We start from the raw sequence: 14,352 nt of genomic DNA, 5'->3' as shown, positions 1-14,352 counted from the left end.
GGTCTTATGCCACGACTGCAAGGCATAGTATTCTGGTATCTGGCTTCTGGTAGATATATTACATACATATGTTGACAAAATTAGCAAAGCAGTAATTTCCAATTACTTTAGTCTTTGGAGTTTCCACATTCATTATTAGCATGACCATTATGCTAGAATACCTTAGGGAAGTTGAGGGGGCCTGTTTAATTGACTGTGGATTGTTCAATTACTAGTTGTATGTCATATTTAAATGTAAAGGAAGTTTAGTACAAAGACTCCTACTCTGTTCAGGAATTTATCCATTCGTTCACACACACGCACACATATTTGCCTACCTATATTAGATGAGACATTGCTCTGGGAGACTGGAATCTATCCATGAAAGGAGTAAGACACACAGACAATTAAGGCCTTGTCTTCATTGTTTAACACTGGAGAACAGACTAAAAATATGGTACTATAAGTTGAGAAACTCATATCTGAAAGATCTAAAATCCAGGGTGAACAGTTTCACAGTTTCCCTATTTGGGTTAAGGGCAGTCCAGCAGTAGAGTTGGTAAAGTCTATGCAAATATTCCAAAATCAAAAATAAAATCCACTGAAGTCTGAAACACATGGTGGCACATGGAAGGAATGGGGAAAAGTGTGTGTTGCATTAATCTACTGAAAGTTCTGTCTTATTATGGGCACATAGTTTACTTTAAAAAAAAGAAAACACAACACTCAGCTACAGATTCTTAACTTCTTGAAGAATCAAGCATCCCAGAGAAGCAGCACCAACACTACAACCTCCTTCCTTTTCATCACACCACTTTTAGGAAAAGGAAGCTAACTGCCATTAAATAGTGTTGTCTACTCCAGTAATCTTTTTTGGTTGGTTGTGGGGCTTAAACTCAGGGCCTGAGTGCTGGCCCTGAGCACTTTTGCTTAAGGCTAGCACTTACCACTTGGAGCCACAGCTCTACTTCTAGTGGTTAATTGGAGGTAAGAATCCCACAAGACTTTTCTGCCCAGGCTGGCAGAACTGTGATCCTCAGATCTCAGGCTCCAGAGTAGCTAGGATTACAGTCATGAGCCACCTGCACCCATCTTAATCCAGGATTATGACAGATTAAACCATCATTTATTTCTCAACCCAAGACCCAATGGATACATCTTTGGGAATCTACAAAGAGAAGAATTTTATAATTTTAGGTTTATTTCCTAAAGATAAGCTTGAAAACTAAATCTGGATTTACCTGGATTTTTTTTTTTTTTTGGCCAGTCCTGGGCCTTGAACTCAGGGCCTGAGCACTGTCCCTGGCTTCTTCCCGCTCAAGGCTAGCACTCCGCCACTTGAGCCACAGCGCCGCTTCTGGCCGTTTTTCTGTATATGTGGTGCTGGGGAATCGAACCTAGGGCCTCGTGTATCCGAGGCAGGCACTCTTGACACTAGGCTATCTCCCCAGCCCCTGGATTTACCTGGATTTTTTAAGCACCTTAACTATATAATCCTGATAGCTATTTTCGTACTGTTTTATTTTCAATGTGCTGATTGGTGTGTTAGACTAATCTCCAAATGACAGCCATCTACCCGAATATAGAACTCTTTCCAAACTGACTTTTTACTTAGAGCTATTTCTTCTTCACTCTGAAAATTCAAAATTAAAATTTTCATTTGAAGTAGGCTTTCATTTACTAGAACTACTTCATTGACTGTGACTGTCTTGATATTAATTGTATTAATCTAATTATTCTTATTCTAAATGAAAGTTACCTGTTGCAGAAGTAAAGTTTTTTTCTAAAATTCTTGTGGTCCTATATACATACTAAAATTTGGAATCTTTTTTGGCTTTTAGTAAAGTAATGAAATTTATCTGAGCTAATGTTCATAGAGGTGTTCACATTTCTACAGTACAAGATAAGAATATTCATAGTGGGTTTAAGGAAGGTTTTTGTTTGCTTGTTTTGTGTGTAAGTATGTGTGCAAGCATAAGTGTGTGTCTGTGTGTGTGTGTGTGTGTGTGTCAGTACTGGCCTTGAACTCAAGAGCCTGGATACTATTGTAACTTTTCCACTCAAAGGTGGTACTCTACTACTTGGACCACAGCTTTACTATGGGCTTTGTGCTGATTAATTGGATATCTGGAAATGGACATTCGTAGCTAAATCTCAAAGAGCTTCTGGGTCTACATGGCTTCTTCCATCTCATAACTTCTTCTTCCAGTGATTCCATGATGAGATTTGCCTCAAGAATTTGATACACAGTGGACCCTCTAAGAGTTTATAGTCAAAAGTACTTTGCCTAGACATTTAGGTAGGCTTTCAGCATGAGACTCCCATTTCTTCAAAATCAACTACCAAGCCTTCAATTACTTTTTCTCCTTAGAGCCACAATATTTCTGTCATTTTAGACCTCATCTCTTGTTTTTTTTTCCAGCCAGAATGAACTTCCTTATGCCTTTTTTGTCTTATCTTTTTCAGTTCATCCTCATTCTTTGGCTCAGGAATTACCTTATAAGAAATAATATTGGGGGCTAGGGATATGGCCTAGTGGCAAGAGTGCTTGCCTCATATACATGAAGCCCTGGGTTCAATTCCCCATCACCACATATACCGAAAATGGCCAGAAGTGGCGCTGTGGCTCAAGGGGTAGAGTGCTAACCTTGAGCAAAAAGAAGCCAGGGACAGTGCTCAGGCCCTGAGTTCAAGCCCCAGGACTGGCAAAAACAAACAAACAAACAAAGAAATAATATTGGGGGGGCTAGAGTGTGGCCTAGTGGTAAAGTGCTTGCCTAGCATGCATGAAGCCCTGGGTTTGATTCTTCAGTACCACATACACAGAAAAAGCCAGGAGTGGTGCTGTGGCTCAAGTGGTAGAACACTAACCTTGAGCAAAAGAAGCTCAAGAACAGCGCCCAGGCTCTGAGTTCAAGCCCTATAACTGGCGAAAAGAAAGGAAGGAAGGAAGGAAGGAAGGAAGGAAGGAAGGAAGGAAGGAAGGAAGGAAGGAAGGAAGGAAGGAAGGAAGGGAGAGAGGGAGAGGGATGGAGGGAGGGAGGGAGGAGGGGAGGGAGGAAGGAAGGAAGGAAGGAAGGAAGGAAGGAAGGAAGGAAGGAAGGAAGGAAGGAAGGAAGGAAGGAAGGAAGGAAATAATATTGGTAGTCCAATTTCAAAGCTAGGTATGAGACCTGACCTTGAGATCAGGGTCAACCTAAGCAAACATGATGTTAGAAGGGGACCAACTAGCAGAGGGAAGAGGACCACAATAAAATGAGAAAATAAGTAAAATCTGTGTATGTACCTGAACCTCAAAAGCCTTCCTGCCAGAAAAGAACAAAGGGGAAGGGGAGAAGGAGGTGAAAGTAGCCTAAACCATTTCCAAAATTCTACCAATCCCAAGAGCCACACATGTTAAAATTACTCAATTGAACAGAGGGAGGGACTTTCACATAAGGGAATAAATTGTTTGCTGTAACCTCTCTGGGTATCTCTGTCTACCAGACACTCAATATTGTTTGTAAGACTGCCATTAGCCATTAAAGTCTGGCCTTTGCTGCATTTTATGTCTCTTAAATTCTTTTAGTGTGGATGAGTCTTAAGAGTGTTTCTCACAAATTCATCATGCAAAATCCTCCAGTCCCCTTGGGCAGATTAGTATCCCCGGTTGAACCTGAAGTGTTTGCTCCCCTTCTCTCCCATTAAGAACACAGAGCAATACTAGCCAAGATCATCGTGCTCTCTGTGAGAACCTGAGTTCCTTTAGGCAAAACCACAGTACCACCAATTCTGTATCCTGGCACCTAACCCAGTGTTTGGCATATAGTTGATGCTCAATCAATATTCAGGTATATAGTACTGAATTCAATTTCTTCCTACTTTGCTCATGCAGGGACTGCACACTGAATGTGATGTTAACACATGACTATGAGAAAGAGGGCACAGAGTTGTGGGTTCCAACAAAGAGGACAGGGGTAGAAAAAGAGGAGACAGAGAGGAGCCAGGCAGCTCAGAGAGAGAACACGTGCGTCAGAGGTCTAGACCAAGCATAAAAACAGCCACATTATGGAGAGTGGAGGCTGGACAAAGTCCCAGAGGTTTGAATAGTGTTGGCCAAAGTACACTTCATGGACTATTAGGCCCACAGAAGGAGGCCCTGATTGAAGGAGTTCAGAATGAGAGACTGTGTCCCCTTCGCTCCTCTTGGATAGATGCATATACGCTTGAGGATATTTGGAGGAGACACTGGATCAAGACAAAGACTTCATCAATATTCCTCATCATAGAACCCACCTGTCTTGTAACATGATGACATAGGGCATGGGGGTCAACACTAAACTCATTGTAGGGTCTATGTGAGCAACACAGATAACAAGGCCCAGGTAATCATCAAATGACAGAACAAGCATTAGACAAGCAGGACAAGAAGGGCAAATTCAAGACCAGCCAGTTACTGGTGTCCTTTTCAACAGACTGTGGATATTTCACAGGCACATGCCCTATCTACTAAGCTCCCTCTGTGTCTGTAGGGATTGATCCTGCCTGTCTGAACTGACACAGACGCAAAGCCTGAAAGCAGCTCAAGAATGAAATAAACCAAGAAAAGTAGATCTCTGGCCTATCAAATGGATCACAACCTTAACCAACATCAGAATTACTTAAGGGAAGGAGGCTTAGAAGCTACAGCTTCTCAGGCTCTCATCTGTGATCAATGCAGTTGCTACCCAGGGACCTAGACAGGACTTTTATATACTTCCTATAGGGAACTCCATAGGCTTATCCCCATCAAAGCAACCCTGGAATCCACCAATGGAAAGCCTGCTCTGGCCCAGTATGATGAGAAGGATGTGAATCTGATAGATACAGGGTTCCAAAAAGACTTCAGACCCACTTAACTCAGCCTGAGAACTCAGTCCTGCCCTAGTTCTTAGTGAGAAAAACCCCAGATTTCCCCAGAAATGCCACCCTAGCCTTTCCCTAAAAATAGCTTGGCATCCTTAAAGGGGTCAAAGTCATGGTCTTCAGAGAGGAAAGCACAAACCTAACTCTTTGCCAAACCAGGCTCTCCACACTTAAATCAGTCTGACTTGAAATCCTCTCAAAGTTCCAAGAACAAGTTGAGTTTTCTAAAAAGAGTTCAACAGAAGATGTGGTTATGCAAGGCGCCAGCTCTAAGGCTAAATGCTTCATGTGCAGAAATTCACATTAGTTATTATTTTACCAAACAGAAAGTGAGTTATGTTCCTCTGTCCCTTCAGCCAGGATACTTTCCAATCTGCCAAAAACATGCATACCAAATACCAAAACTATGTAGGAAGGTTACAGGATGTCCTCACCAGAGACAAGACAGAAATTTCACTTCATAAATCAATAAGAAACCCCAGAAAGGCAGCCAGCTGAAAAGCAGGCTCCACTGATGAAACATTTTCTTAATTCACCTCATTCAGAGTAATTGATTTCTTTTTAACTTCATGAGCAAGTCATTTTAATGTAAATAATAAACCCACTTAACTGTGTATCCTTACTGCATGTAGGAAGACAAAGTTTTTCTCTAAATTAATTAAGCGATTTTTCACTAATACAGATTGCTTTTACTTAAAATTTTACTTACTGCTTTTACTTAAAATTTTGTTTTTAATAAAATCCCTTCCCATCCTGACCTTTACCCCACTGTTCAGATGGAATAAGAAGGAAGTGAAAGCATAGGGCAGGGTAGATTTTGTGTAGAATTCTTCCTAAGTGATCACCAGTGACAAAGCCCACAGCCTCAAGTGTATGATGCCACCTTTGGGTGTCACTGGATACAAATACCAAGCCCTATGTACAATATGTTTCAATTTTAACTCTTATATTATCACAGATAGACAGAATCAAAGAACTACTATGTGTATTAATGTCATGCAATTTCATACATTGTAGCCTACACTTTAAAATGTAAAATTGGTTACAATTTTTTAAAAGTTAGGAAATTCTAGATGGTTTTATTGAGATGCTACATTCCTCCTCTTTATAGGTAGGATATTCAGAGTGGGCAAAAGACGAGGTTTCATTTTTCCACTCCCCCTTGTTTTCCTTTTGGTGGTATCAGGGTTTGAGTTCAAGGGCCTTTTGCTTGATCCATTCCCTGGCCTTTTGTTGCTCTAGTTATTCTTAGGATAGGATATTTGCATTTATACTCAAGGCTGTTCCTCCTACATATACTCAGAACTATGATCCTCCTATTTATACTTGGCTAGGATGTCAAGTGCTCACCACTATTCATGAAACATTAAAAGGCAAATCTCAACTTCACTATTCCCTCCATAAAGGCCAATCTTTGTGTCATGTGTTCCCTCTGCCACATTTGACATGTGTATGTCACTTATGTAAAAATTCTTCTTGTCACCACTCACAAAACCTTCCTGATGTAAGCAGAGAAAAATATGTACCTCAATTCCTCAAGCAACAGACTTTTATCTCTCCAGGCTTAGAGGTAGGACCTTAGCTATCATCCATCAGGTAGCCCTTGGCTGCTCAAAGTGTGATGCCAGTTAATGCCCAGTTTGGGCATCACCAGAAGCTTGTTAGTGATGTACATATTCAGGTTTTCCTGAATTGGAAATCTACATTTTAACAGGATCCCCAACAGATGCATGGCCAAGTTAAGGTCTCATATCAACTTATGTTGAAGAACAGTGCCTTCCCTCAGAAAGTCATTCAGCTTCTGTTCAGATGCTTCTACAGTCTAGGTGTACAATCAGTGTGAGGAAAGTTGGCAGTGCCCAGAGGAGTCTCAACAGAATCCTGCAGTTACCAAACAGGCCAGACAGAAAGCAGAGGGATCACCATGGGGCCATGGTAGGAGCCACCTCCCCAAGCACAAGTGTTTCAACACAGCAGAGCCATTAATTAAGATCTGCCTGAATGCTGGCAAAGCAGTCACTCTGGTGGCCTTCCCTGTCTGCCAGGGATTGGCGTGAGGTGTAAGAATCTGGGTAGCCTTCTCTGTGGCTCTGCCCCGCTGGTGTTGATTGTGTATGATTAATGATTTAAAGGAATAAAAAGAGAAAGGTCAACTTCTGAGTTCAAGACAGAGCAGCTACACAGGGAGTAATTAAGATACTTGTGTAAGCATGATTAATACGCACACACGGCCACTCTCAGCAGTAAACAACATGTAAGCAGATGGTTAGCATGGAAAAGGCTTTGCTTTTTTTTTTCTTTCCTAAAAGCAATTTTTCAGCAGCTTGAAGCTTGGCTTCTGAATTCTTTTCCTCCCCCCAAGTCTAAAAAAAAAAAAAAAGAAAAACCTCATTATCTCTGCAACTTTAAAAGAAAAATAAATAACTGCATTGAACACCTTCTAGTGCTTGCTCAGTCTTTCTTTTTCCAAATCCTTATTATCTTATTTTATTTTATTTTTTTACAGATAACTAGAGTTTGCTTGTAAAATGGATGCAACTCATCTTTGTTTCTCGTTGCCTTTTATGTCAGGCATCCCGTGAATTGGCGAGTCTGACAAGGTGGTTCGCTGGGAGGCTTTTAACTCCCACCCACAGCTTCTCCCCCCTCGTCCATGATGGGCAGAACAGAGGCACCAGGGGTGGCATTTCGGAGGAGTGCTGGCAGGCAGGTGTCAGAGCTGTCCAGCGGGCGCCCCTTTGCAACACTAATCAGCCCTAGTGTTCTTTTACAATCCATATCTAATTCGCAAGTTTCATTCTTTCTGAAAAACAATTACTAGGTTTTGAAGTTCATTGTGCATTTACTCAACTGTCTCTTCACATTAACGTAAAGTGGGAACAAGAAAAAAATAGAGTCAGCAGGGAAGGGACATCAAAAGATGTTAAGAGTAAATGAAGGCTTTATTTTAAGAGGAATATAATTACAGATGTGTGCAATATTTTACAATAAATGGAACACAAAAGGTGTATCCTGTACCTTCAAGTGTGTGTGTATGTGCACGCACACACGTACATGCATGTGTGCATACACATACAGAGGGAAAGAGAAAAAGGCAGAGAGGGAAAGAGAGAGAGATTCAACACATGAATTCTTAAAGGGAGTAAGAATTAAGAGTAATTTATGACTTCAGAAAACAAAAATATTACCCATGATCAGTAGTAAAGTATGTGTCTTACTTAGCAAAGTGAAAGAAAATAATAGGGCAATGAGAGTAGGAAATTCTAGTTTTCTCCCTGTAAATTTTTTTTTCTTTTTTTTTGGCCAGTCCTGGGGCTTGGACTCAGGGCCTGAGCACTGTCCCTGGCTTCCTTTTGCTCAAGGCTAGCACTCTGCCACTTGAGCCACAGCGCCACTTCTGGCCATTTTCTGTATATGTGGTGCTGGGGAATCAAACCCAGGGCCTCATGTATACGAGGCAAGCTCTCTTGCCACTAGGCCATATCCCCAGCCCTTCTCCCTGTAATTTGAAAGGAAAGAAAGACATGGAAGATGGGGAAGAAAAGAAGGAACACAGAGAATAAGAGAGAAGAAAAGAGAAGATTCTAAAGGGAAGAGAAGAAAGTTGGGTCTTCAGCACAAATTGGTGAAAGAATTTCCAACCTTGATAAGAAGGTCCATCAACCTCCCACCTCTCCTGAATTCTAGTTCATGAACTAGATATTCAAAGAATCAATGGTATCTCCACCACTCCTTCTTGGCAGGACCAGAGGTACGCTCTATACCAGCAAGGTTGCCATCTACCTCCACAGGCCAGCACAACAGACAGCTCAACTGAGCCCAGGGCCTGCCTTCTTCAACCAGTATTGAGGGCCAGACCTCTCCCCTCCTGTCTAATGAGGATCCTGGCCCAGTAAGTTTCTCCATCCTTGGCAGACAACAATCTGAGTTCCCAACATGAGTCCATGTCTGTAAAGACTTCATGACCCAGAAATGGCAAGGACCCAGGGCCAAGGTCGATAGCCAGAGCAGGTAGATGGCTTTGGGAGCATCTGTCTGATTCTCTATCTTCCCTTCACTGCCAGAGAACCTTACGTTTCCTACCCCTCCCAATACACATTTGATTTTAATATACAGTTAAAATGTTTTGCCTCACATTAAAACTTTTTATTTTTTAAATACTGAATGTCACCTCAGTAATTCTGAAATCAGCTATTTTCCAAAGATAATGGAAATAAGTTTCCAGAGATGATAATGCTCAAAATACCTTAAACCAGTCAAAATGCAATGGAGGTACTTCATGGATATGGAAATTCTTAGTCTCTTTCATGGATCGTCTACACAGGATACAGCACCTCATTTCCAAAACTCACTTGACTTTCAACGTCTCTCCTTCTCAGAACTTGGGTTCCACAGAACATTCATAAACAAACTACATTTAAAAACTTGCTATTTGAAATTAGTCATTAATTCACCTCTCTGTTTTCCCTTTCTGAGCCCAAGCACATTAGTCTTACAAATGGTCCTTCTGACATCTACTTCCTATCCCCTGAATCATTTTTCACCAGCTTTCCTTGTCTGCCATGTTTTCATATGCTCTGTGAACTCTGAGAAACTTCAGAGCTCCAACAAGGACCTCATGTGCATAACACAAAGGGAAATAGGCCTTGCTTGCTCATTACTTCCAGATAACATGGGGACTTCTACTCACCCATTATCAGCAAGTGTAACTTGTGGTCTCTAGAGAATATCCAGTCTTTTCATCTGTTTCAATCAATTAGGAGCAGCTTTTAGAATGGGTATAAAAAAGTCTAAACACTAGGAGAACAAGAAGTGGGGAAAGGAAGTATCCATATTTGGTGGGTCCACAGTCCCATTCTCATACCCAGTACATCTCAAGATATACTGTGAGAAGAGCCATGACATAGGGCCAGGCACGGTGGCTCACACTTAAAATCCCAGCTACTCCTGAATGTTGGTGCAAAGTCAGCACAGAAAAAGATTAGCATAACATCATCTCAAAAAACATTTGATACCAGTGGCTCATGTCTGTAGCCCTAGCTACTCAGAAGAATGAGATCTGAGGACTGAGGTTCAAAGGCAGCCTATGCAGAAAAGTCTGTGGGACTTTTATCTCCCATTAGCCACAAAAATCCAAAAGAAGATCTGTGGCTCAAGTGATACAGCACTAGCCTTGAGCACAAAAGCTCAAGGACAGCACCCAGGCCCAGGGTTCAAGCCCTAGAATAGGAAAAAAAAAAAAAAAAAAGCAAGCTAGACTAAATGGCACATGACTGCAATTTCAGCTATGTGAGAAGTATAGGTAGTTGGATTTCAATCCAGGCCAGCCTGCTCAAAATTCCCAAGACCCTATAGGGAAAATAACTAAAGCCAAAGAATGACTGGGGCCTGGGTCAAGTGGCGGAGTACCTGCTTATGTTCAAACTACAGTATTCCTCCCTTGAGGGAAAAAAAGTCAGAATATATACTGATGTTCTTTACAAGCAAAGGATGAGGAAAACTAACTAAACAAACATATATCTTTATTAGAATCCATTCTGTTTCATTTCCATGTACCTCCCAGTCACCTATTTAACTATAGTCCCTCACCCTACAAAATGCAACACCATCACCAGTGGAGTTCCACTTCCACTACATCCCTCCTCTCTCTGTCAGCACATTTAATCTTCACAGCAATCCTACAAAAGCAGACTGTCACTCTCCATATTTTACAGAGCATAAACTGAGAAACAAATCCTAGAGTAACCTGCCCCTGATCCCTGAGCTAGGAGGAAGAGGATCTGCACTTGTAGCTCCAGGCTGCCTGGTTCCCAGTTTCAAGATCAGTGCTTGCCTGGGCAAGTACTACTGCAGCCCGAGTACTTTAGTACCCATCCCAGCCCTGGATGCCTGACCTGCTTCTTCCCAAACCCACCTTCCACCTTCTTCTTTCACCCTTCCCCAAGGAGCAGCTCAAGAATCACCAGACCTTTCTGATTTCTCCCAAAGCCACTATCCTCTGTATCTGCTCATAGGCTAAAGCCAACCTTGCCTAGCTCACTGTCCATAAAACACCAGGCCTCATATTTTTATTAGTGTATATTAGTGGTACATAAGGGTTTCATTTACATTATTTCCATAGACTTGGATACTGTGCTTTGGACAAGTTCACCCCTCATTCCTTCCATTTTTTAATTTGTTTTTATTTTTGGCGCTAGATGGGGCCTAGGCACTCTCTCTTAGCTTTTTCTCTCAAGGTGAGTACCCTACTATTTGAACCACAGCAGTGCTTATGGAGTGTGTGTGTGTGTGTGTGTGTGTGGTGGTTAATTGGATATAAGAGTTTGTTGGCCTTTCCTGCCCAGGCTAGCTTCAACCCAGATCCTCAGAACTCAGCCTCCTAATTAGCTAGGATTAGAGATGTGAGCCACTGGCACCCAGCCCTTTCCCCTTTTCCAAGAATATTTTAGAGGTCTTTATTATACAGTATATATATATATATATATATATATATATATATATATATATATATTACTTCAATCCTGCTCAACCCATTTTTGCTTCTCTCCCTTCACCTCTACTTACCCTCTCCTTCCCTTCTCCCCACTGATTTTTCCCAAAGAGCCTCTATTTACACTCATGTCCATAAATCATCATTGTCATCTTCAGTCTACATTCCACATATGAACAAAAGCATGCAATGTTTGGCCTTTTGAGTGGCTTATTTTACTCAATGTGATGGCCTCCAGTATCATCCAAGTACATGTATTTTATTTCTCTTCACTGTCCTCAGGATGCTTTGATTCTCCAACTAGAAGACAAATGCTTTGAGGGGTTTAATAGCCAATGACAATTTTGTACAAATAATATATACTAATGAAAAAAATTTAAAACAAGATAAAAAGATCCAAATCAAGAAAGAGCTGACCCCTCTGTAAATTACTTTGACAATAAAAAATTTTTCAAAAAAAAATGAAAGAAAGAAGAAAACCAGCTGCACCAGTCTGAAAGAACGAGTGGGCTCCTTGCATGGCTACCCAATGTCTTGAAGGCACCATCCTTTCCCAGTGCCAAAGCTAAGTCCAAACTGCCTGCCACACTCCCTGCCTCTGAATCCCAAGTTTCCATTTTACTATCTCCACAAATTGAAATAGAACATAATGCTTAATTTTACATCAACCTGTTAAGCTGTTTTTAACACTTCAATATACACCCAAAGTACTTAAATATATGAACTTGCACTTAGAGTTGTCAAGAATACATTGATGATTTGTTTTATAGTTGCATGTTAATCTACAATCTGTTTAGTGCAAAATAATACATTATTCTGGATGGTGATGTATAAATACAAGTCTTAGACCATGAAATATCAGTTAGGATTAAGACTCTAATCTCTTAATGGTGGAGAGACCTACTCACAATCGCTGCATCTAAGAAGTATATGTAAAAGGCAGTGTCATTTGTCGTCCCATTCATATGAAAATGTAAAGACTTGGAGAAAATCATATTAAGTGAAGTGAGCCAGACCCAAAGAAACATAGATTCCATGTTTTCCCTCATTGGTAATACTTATTATATGTATAGGATTGTTGGGATCCAGCCTTTAGACTTGGCGGGGGGCTTGACGCCCTTCCCCCAGCCCTGGGGAATGGGGAAGCAGGCTACGGTTCTCTGGGTCCGGAACCAGAAGAACTGGCTTTGCACCCAGCCCCCAACTCTTTCGCCAGCCCAGGCACCTCCCAGTCTCGCCCTGGCTCAGCGCTTTGGCTCATGAGGGGATCATGTGACAAGTTCTCAGCCTATCGGCGTCCTGGCCAATCGCCTTCTCTCGCTATCAATTCCCTTTACACCTGCCTTAATAAATCAGATTGCTCTGGAAGCCTTCTCCGAGACTCGCATACCCCTTACTTTATTTACCGGTAAGGGGTCGGCATGCGCGCGCATGAGGTTGGGCCTGACCCCTCCATCCCATCCTGGCTATCTGCCAGCCGGGTGTCCAGGAGAGAGGAAGAGAAAAGGGGGTGGCGAGAAACCTAGCTGAGCCTTGATCCCCACGCTGGGAGAGGCCACACGAGCCCGACATAGGATAGTCCTAGCAGAGGATCACAATAGCTCAATAGTTATGTACATATGATCATATAAGACGATGCGGAGGGAGGGGGGTTTGAGGGACAAGGTAACAAACAGTACAAGAAATGTATCCAATGCCTAACGTATGAAACTGTAACCTCTATGTACATCAGTTTTATAATAAAAACTTAAAAAAAAAAAAAGACGATGCTAAGCGAAATGAACTCCAAGATATGGAAACAACAGGTTTTTCATTGTTGTTGCTGTTTTTAATGTACTATGTAAAATTATTTCTTTTTTCTTTCATTTTTCTTTCCTATGCTTTATCCCCTGTTGTTACTATATTTGATATGGTACCCTGGGTATTGTATATATGTTTATCTGAATTAGGGAAAGCGAATATCGAAATGGTGAAACGAAGGACAAAGGGTAAACCAATGCAACAGCAATACTCACAAGGCAATATGTTGGAAATTAACTGTACAACTTGGGGAGAGGGAACGTGGGAGAAAAGTGAGGAAGGGGGTAACAAGTTTGACACAAAATGTTCTCACTACCTTATGTAAATAACTGTAACCCTTCTACACATCACCTTCACAATAAAATTAAATTTTAAAAAAGAAGATGGTGTCATTGTCTTCTGAAACAGGGAAGTGAGCTTGGGGTATGTCAGTCCTGCTGAACAGGAAAAGTGGAGGACAATGAACAAAACCGGTGTGTGGGGGGAGGGTGTGGGGGGGTGTGTACTAGGACTAGAACTCAGAGCCTTGCATTCTTCCTTGGCTTTTTCATTTAAGGCTGATCCATATCTCTCCTTTTTGCTTTTCACTGCTTAACTGGAAATAAGATTCTCATGGACTTTTCTACCCAGGCTGGCTTCAAATTGTGATCTTTAGATCTCAGCTTTCTGAATAGCTAGGACTACTGGTGTGAGTCACCAGTGCCCAGCAAAAGCCACCTTCTTGCCCTCAAGCAGAGACTCCCTCACTAAGTCAGCCTCATAGAACAGCTGAGGCACCACAAATTCAAAGCACTGCTGCTTCTACAGTCTTCTTCCACAGTTCTAGAGTAAGACAATAGCACAAGTAACAGTATAGCCAGCACACATCATGCAATCAGATGAGGTTCATACTTCTATTATCCCCATTGTACAGATGAAGAAACTAAGGCCCAGAGAGGGAACTTAACTCACTCCAAGCCACACAGCCAATAAGTGTCACTGTGGCACCAGCAGTCTGCCTCCCAATCCTAGACTCTGAGCCCCTGCCTTCCCTGCATGCAAAACAGTCCTCAGACAAACTTCCAAGCTAAAACTGGAAGACCTTTACAACCTCCTTAGTGTAAAATAACTATTTAATAAATATCTCAGGAATAAAATAGAGAAAGAGTAATAAAAGAGAGAGAACAATGAAAATGAACATTAAAAATATGCAACATATA

The 14,352-nt window shown here is 41.6% G+C and overlaps 1 protein-coding gene and 1 long non-coding RNA gene across 4 annotated transcripts in view; one reads left to right on the top strand and one right to left on the bottom strand.

Annotated features, from left to right (window-relative positions):
• The window catches only part of Lrmda (leucine rich melanocyte differentiation associated), a 1,039,777-nt gene that overhangs the window by 801,981 nt on the left and 223,444 nt on the right, over positions 1-14,352 (bottom strand). The window lies entirely within an intron of this gene.
• The window catches only part of LOC125346496, a 29,883-nt gene continuing 16,797 nt past the window's right edge, over positions 1,267-14,352 (top strand). The window contains exons 1-2 of the long non-coding RNA XR_007209944.1: positions 1,267-1,277; positions 3,321-3,326. This is a non-coding gene — a long non-coding RNA (uncharacterized LOC125346496). The remainder of the gene's footprint in view (positions 1,278-3,320; positions 3,327-14,352) is intronic.

The sequence above is a fragment of the Perognathus longimembris genome, chromosome 2 (genome assembly GCF_023159225.1).
Source record: "Perognathus longimembris pacificus isolate PPM17 chromosome 2, ASM2315922v1, whole genome shotgun sequence".
NCBI lineage: Eukaryota > Metazoa > Chordata > Mammalia > Rodentia > Heteromyidae > Perognathus > Perognathus longimembris.
This window is presented reverse-complemented; position numbering and strand designations above follow the sequence as displayed.